Below are 7897 nucleotides of genomic sequence, written 5' to 3'. Positions count from 1 at the left end.
GAATATGGAGAGAGGGAGAGATAGATAGATAGATAGAGAGAGAGAGAGATAGAGAGAGAGAGAAAAAAACCGAAGTCTTTTTTTCTTTTTTATTGAGGGAAGTGGAATAAGACGCATACATGTGCTTTTTTTTTTTTCATCCAGCCCTCAGGGCAAATAGAAAATGATAAGGAATCAAAACACTCCACGACAAAGTAACAAAGAGATGTAGAAATAAGGAAACGACATTCACATACACATTTAAACATGCACATGTACATAATCCTGATACAAACATCATATATTGAAGGGGGAAAAAATCAACCCCGCCCCCCTCAAAAAAAAAAAAAAAAAAAAAAAAACCAAAAAAAAAAAACCAAAAAAAAAAAAAACAAAGAGAGAGATTCAAGATTCAAACTGGTTTATTCAATTAAGGCCATAGCCCCATATGAATGGGGGGTAATAACAGTTTTACAAGTGCCATTGCAATTGGTAATATGAACAATACAACATCCTTCACAACAAACTATCAGTGAATCTAAGAAATGAGTGTCTCTCTTAATTGCAGTGCTTTATAAAGATACATAGCAAAACTACGTATGATGTTTTCATCCGGTTAGATGCCATTAATAAACATAACTGAAACAAGCATGGATTTGTACCAAGAGAGAGAGAGGGAGAGAGAGAGAGAGAGAGAGAGAGAGGGACAGAGACAGAAACACATCGAGACAGACAGAGAGACAGAGAGAGGGATAAACAAACAGGCAGACAGACAGAACTGAAGAAAAACAACCACCAGTTATGCGGGGTGAAGGAGAGAAGAAATATCGCTGATTTCGAACGATCCTTTCCCTCAGCTTTGACACATTATTTATTTATTTATTTTAATTATATTATTATTATTTCTTTCTTTCTTTATTTATTTTATTTATTTGTTTTTTCTTATTTGTTTTTTCTTTTTTCTTTTTTTTTTTAAAAATGTATTTATCTTTATTTATTATTAGTATTATTTAATTTTTTTTTTTCTCAAGGCCTGACAAAGCGCGTTGGGTTACGCTGCTGGTCAGGCATCCGTCTGCTTTGGCAGATAGTGTGGTGTAGCGTATATGGATTTGTCTCGGAACGCAGTGACGCCTCCTTGAGCTACTGAAAACTGAAACTGAAACTGGACACTGGACCCCAGGACCGAGGAAAACAAGCACGTGAGAGTGAAGTAATTGAAGTCAGTTATCTCGTTCTCTAAGTCCGACCTCAGTCGATCGATCCCTGGTCTGTTATGTCACGACTATATATATATATATATATATATATATATTAGATAAGAATAACTTTATTATCTCCAACTGGAGATATTTGGTCAGGTGCATTTTCACAACATAGACAAGAAAACAACATGGGGACCATAACTGTCAAAGTCAACAACAGCTTTTACGAATATTACGAAGATACAAATGTAAAAAATATCACATACATCGTTTCATACATACATCCACACACTGCAGGTAATAACTAGTATTCTTAATGTAAAAACAGAAAGAATTAAGAAACATTATTTGAATATAATTATAAACATAGCCTACTATACTGCACATTGATTATAATAGACAGATAAGATAAGAATAAAGATGAATTGCGGAAAACCACAACCAGATAATCAGCACACACCCGCACCCCCCCCCCCTCCCCCCATCCCCCCACCCCCTCACCCCACACACGCGGATTACTTGATCAAACAAGAGTAATAAACATATGTTCTCAAATAAAAGCATTTCACATATTCGCTTTTTTAAAAACATTGCAATTAATTATTACATCGTAATTATTCAACAGAAATATATTTAGAATATGGACGTTAGCATTGGACATATTCCATTGTACATATACATTGCCCTCAGGGGGGCTGTTCCGAGGACAACAACAACAACAACATGGCTTTGGATTGCCGCCGGCCGTGGACTCAGACGGACGCTCACCTTTGTCCGATTCAGAACGTCAGTTATATCACTGACCGACTGACCGGGCCTGTTTTCGCGTTCGCCACCGGCCGGCTTTTCTGAAGTAAACACCATCGAGCTGAATCTTGTTCAGCTCAGGTGGTAAAGCACGCCTTGTTCTGTCTTGTTTTGTTCAGTGAGACTGAGAGAGAGAGAACTTGGAATTTCTTTCGAATGCATTATGTTTAACTACGTGCAGCTGTGTATGTCTTGTCTTGTTTAGTGAGAAAGAGAATTGGGAATTCTATACAATGCGATTTTAACTTGACGTGCGACTGTGTACGTCTTGTCTTGTCTTGTCTTGTCTTGTTCAGTGAGAGAGAGAATTGTGATTTCTATACAATGCAGTATGTTTAACTGCGTGCAGCTGTGTACGTCTTGTCTTGTTCAGTGAGAGAGAGAATTAGGAATTCTATACAATGCAATATGTTTAACTCACTCAGTACGGCCAGTCCTCTCTTCTCCTCTACACAGACCCCTCGGATGTCCAGTGGGTGTCTCAATGACCCAACCTTTAGCTTCCGTCGTCAGAATTGTGGTATTCTTTGTCAACATTCACGTCTTCAGTATAAGAGCCTTCCGCTTGCAATATTTTGATGGTGGTAATTGGGGTGAAACGCTGTTAACGTCGTCTCTTTCGCCGTTCGTATGGAGAGAGTTAACTACGTGCAGCTGTGTACGTCTTGTCTTGTTCAGTGAGAAAGAGAAAGGAATTCTATACAATGCAATTTTAACTTGACGTGCGACTGTGTATGTCTTGTCTTGTTCAGTGAGAGAGATCTCTAGGAATTCTATGCAATGCAATATGTTTCACGTGCAGCTGTGATTGTCTTGTCTTGTTCAGTGAGAAAGAGAATTAGGAATTCTATAGAATGCAATGTATCTACCGTGCGACTGTGTATGTCTTGTCTTGTCTTGTTCAGTGAGAGAGATATCTTGGAATTCTATACAATGCAATATGTTTAACGTGAAACTGTGTAGTGCGTCTAAGTTGTCTTGTTTTAGTGAGAAAGAGACAGGAATTCTATACAATGCAATATGTTTAACGTGCAACTTTATACTTCCTGTCTTGTCTTGTTCAGTGAGAAAGAATTAGGAATTCTATGCAATGCAATATATCTAACAGTGCAACTGTGTACGTCTAAGCTGTCTTGTTCGGTGAAAAAGAGAACTAGGAATTCTATACAATCATTTCATTCATTCATTCATTTTGCCCATCGCTCCTGGTGGAGCATAGGCCATCGACGACCCCTCGCCATCGCATTCTGTTCTGGGCTGGCCATTCCAGTCCAGTTGGTCCCTTGCTGCTTCAGCTCTGCCTCGGTATCTCGCCTCCAGCTGTTGCGAGGCCGGCCTCTCTTCCTCTTTCCCTGCGGGTTCCAGGTCAGGGCTTGGCTTCCTGAGGGTGTGTCCGATCCAGCCCCACTTCCTCCGCAGTATCTGCTTGGCCACTGGTTCCTGTCCCGCTCGCTCCCACAGATCTTCGTTTCGGATCTTCTCCTGCCATCGGATCTTGTAGATGCGTCTCAGACAGGTGTTGAAGAAAATTCTATACAATGCGTATGTTTAATGTATAACTGTGCAGAACTTGGAAATGAGCGTCATTATATTTCAGTGTTTGTTGTGTTGTTGTTGTTGTTGTTTTATTTTGGGTGAATACAGAAGCAAATATGTGACTTAAAAAAATTTGCTTTCGTCCAAATGCTCTAAAATTCCAAACATTGTTTAATGCCTGTGGTAAACTCCGCTTCAAAAAAAAAAAAAAAAAAAATAATAACTTTCGTGATGGTGATTTCTGGTTGGGCCTACGACTACATATTATATGCATTCCTTTGGAAAACACTTCATTTGGAAAACATATCAGGTAGGGGGTTGATCTTTTTTTTATGTTTGTGTGATTTGTGTTTTGTACCTTTAACTCTCTCCATAGGAACGGCGAAAGAGACGACGTTAACAGCGTTTCAGCCCAATTACCACCATCAAAATATTGCAAGCGGAAGGCTCTTATACTGAAGAGGTGAATGTTGACAAAAAATACCACAATTCTGACGACGGAAGCTAAAGGTTGGGTCATTCAGACACCCACTGGACATCCGAGGGGTCTGTGTAGAGGAGAAGAGAGGACTGGCCGTACTGAGTGAGTTAATGTTTATTGATTGGAGTTAGATTCGTGTTTTCATGTTTCACGTTTTCACCTTAACTTATGTGGGTTTATGAAGAAAAAAAATTATAGAATCTTCTGGTCTCGTGTTGCCTTGTCTTATCCTGTAAATGTTGGTGAGCTATGTATATACTGACACATACACTTTGTTGTCACTTGAGGATGTTTACAACAACAAAAGCAACACTGCTACAAAAGCCATAGCTTTAGCAGACGAAGCAGCAACAACAGACTTTTTTTTTTTTTAAAGCCAACAATAATAACAACAACAACACTAACACCACGACTATTCGACTATTACCACCACCACCACCACCACCACCACAGCAACAACAACAGCAGCAGCAGCAGCAACGAAAACAACAACAAATTTGCTAAAGGAGAGATGAAGAACGGGGGGAAATTCCAGTGGAGTTGTTTGTTACAGGAACAACAGCAACAACATCAACAACAACAACATCAACAACAACAACATTGAATCAAGGGCCGGAGACGATGAATGGGGTTGTTTGTTACACTAACAACAACAACAACATCAACACCAACATCAACATGGAATCAAGGGGAGACGATGAATGGGGTTGTTTGTTACACTTACAACAACAACAACATCAACATCGAATCAAGAGGAGACGATGAATGGGGTTGTTTGTTACACTTACAACAACAACAACATCAACATCGAATCAAGAGGAGACGATGAATGGGGTTGTTTGTTACACTTACAACAACAACAACATCAACATCGAATCAAGAGGAGACGATGAATGGGGTTGTTTGTTACAGGAACAACAACAACAACATCAACATCAAAATCAACATCGAATCAAGAGGAGACGATGAATGGGGTTGTTTGTTACAGGAACAACAACAACAACATCAACATCGAATCAAGAGGAGACGATGAATGGGGTTGTTTGTTACACTAACAACAACAACAACATCAACATCGAATCAAGAGGAGACGATGAATGGGGTTGTTTGTTACACTAACAACAACAACAACATCAACATCAACATCAACATCGAATCAAGAGGAGACAATGAATGGGGTTGTTTGTTACACTAACAACAACAACAACAACAACATCAACATCAACATCGAATCAAGAGGAGACGATGAATGGGGTTGTTTGTTACACTAACAACAACAACAACATCAACATCAACATCAACATCGAATCAAGAGGAGACGATGAATGGGGTTGTTTGTTACACTAACAACAACAACAACAACAACAACATCAACATCAACATCGAATCAAGAGGAGACGATGAATGGGGTTGTTTGTTACACTAACAACAACAACAACATCAACATCAACATCAACATCGAATCAAGAGGAGACAATGAATGGGGTTGTTTGTTACACTAACAACAACAACAACAACAACATCAAAATCAACATCGAATCAAGAGGAGACGATGAATGGGGTTGTTTGTTACACTAACAACAACAACAACAACAACAACATCAAAATCAACATCGAATCAAGAGGAGACGATGAATGGGGTTATTTGTTACACTAATCGTGAGATTCAAAATGGGTGGTGGACCAACCTGGCAGAGAGGGCTCAGCTTTGTGCAGACACTGGTGACTACCGGGGCTTATACGAAGCCTTGAAGGCGGTGTACGGTCCCTCATACCAGGTCCAGAGTCCTTTGCGCAGCGCAGACGGCCAGGCGCTCTTCACAGACAAGACGTCGATCCTGAACAGGTGGTCGGAACATTTCCAGGCCCTCTTCAGCGCCAACCGCACGGTTCAAGACTCGGCAATTCTCCGCATCCCACAACAGCCAGTGAAATTACAACTGGACGAGCTACCAACCCTAGAAGAGACTGTCAAGGCCATTGAACAGCTGAAATGTGGCAAGGCAGCAGGGGTTGACGGAATTCCGCCGGAGGCGTGGAAGAATGGAGGCCCAGCACTACACTCCAAACTCCACAACCTCTTTGTCTGCTGCTGGGAGCAAGGCAAACTACCACAGGACCTCCGTGACGCAGTCATCATCACCCTGTATAAAAACAAGGGAGAAAAGTCGGACTGCTCCAACTACAGGGGGATAACTCTGCTCTCCATCGCAGGCAAGATCCTCGCCAGAGTCCTCCTAAATCGGCTGGTGCCTACTATCGCCGAAGAACATCTCCCAGAGAGTCAGTGTGGCTTTAGAGCCAACAGAGGCACCACTGACATGGTCTTCGTTCTCAGACAGCTACAAGAAAAATGTCGGGAACAGAACAAAGGACTGTATGCGACATTCGTCGATCTCACGAAAGCTTTCGACACCGTGAGCAGAAAAGGTCTGTGGGAGATCATGAAACGTCTAGGATGCCCCCCAAAATTCCTCAGCATGGTCATCCAACTACATGAGGAACAGCGTGGACAGGTCAGACACAGCAACGACCTTTCGGAGCCCTTCCCAATTGGAAATGGAGTGAAACAAGGTTGTGTCCTCGCGCCGACCCTCTTCACGATCTTCTTCAGCATGATGCTCCAACAGGCCACTGAAGATCTTGGCGACGACGACGGTATCTTCATCAGATACCGCACTGATGGCAGCCTATTCAACCTGAGGCGGCTACAGGCCCGCACCAAGACACTGGAGCAACTCATCAGAGAGCTTCTGTTTGCCGACGATGCTGCCCTCGTCGCCCATACAGAAGCGGCCCTGCAGCGTATAACGTCCTGCTTCGCAGAGGCTGCGCAGCTCTTCGGCCTAGAAGTCAGTCTGAAAAAGACGGAAGTTCTCCACCAGCCTGCCCCACGGGAAGAATTCCACACTCCTCACATCAACATCGGTGAGACAGAGCTGAAGTCGGTCCACCAGTTCAGCTACCTAGGCTGCACCATCTCGTCTGACGCCAAGATCGACAAGGAGATCGACAACAGACTTGCAAAGGCAAACAGCGCATTCGGCAGGCTGTACAAGAGAGTATGGAACAACAAACACCTGAAGAAAGACACAAAGATCAGCGTGTACAGAGCTGTTGTACTGCCCACCCTGTTGTATGGCTCCGAAACCTGGGTCACCTACCGGCACCACATACGACTGCTTGATCGCTTTCACCAGCGCTGCCTTCGCACCATCCTCAGCATCCACTGGAGTGACTACATCACAAATGTCGAGGTCCTGGAGCAGGCAAAGACTATCAGCATCGAGGCAGTGCTGCTAAAGACCCAGCTACGTTGGGCAGGGCACGTGTCCAGGATGGAGGACCACCGCCTGCCCAAGATCGCGCTGTATGGCGAACTGGCCACTGGCCACCGTGACAGAGGAGCACCCAAGAAGAGATACAAAGACTCCTTGAAGAAAGCTCTCGGTGCCTGTCACATTGACCATCGCCAGTGGTCCGCAGTAGCCGCTGATCGAGAGACCTGGCGACGCACCATCCACCAAGCTGTCTCCTCCTTCGAAAACAACCGCAGGGCCAGCCTTGAGGACAAACGCAGAAGGAGGAAGAACCACGACGCTGCAGCCGCGAACCCAGACCAGACTTTCCCTTGCAACCGCTGCGGCCGACTCTGCTTTTCCCGCATTGGCCTTGTCAGCCATGAGCGTGCCTGCATCAGACGTGGACAACGCCCTTCCTAGATCTTCGTCAGCGAAGCCAGGCCATGATGATGATGAACAACAACATCAACATCAACATCAACATCGAATCAAGAGGAGACGATGAATGGGGTTGTTTGTTACAGGAACAACAACAACAACATCAACATCAACAACAACATCATCAACAACAGTTTCAGTTTCAGTAG

This window comes from Babylonia areolata, chromosome 25 (assembly GCF_041734735.1).
Source record: "Babylonia areolata isolate BAREFJ2019XMU chromosome 25, ASM4173473v1, whole genome shotgun sequence".
In the NCBI taxonomy this organism is placed as follows: Eukaryota; Metazoa; Mollusca; class Gastropoda; order Neogastropoda; family Buccinidae; genus Babylonia; species Babylonia areolata.
Note: the sequence above shows the minus strand (reverse complement) of the source record.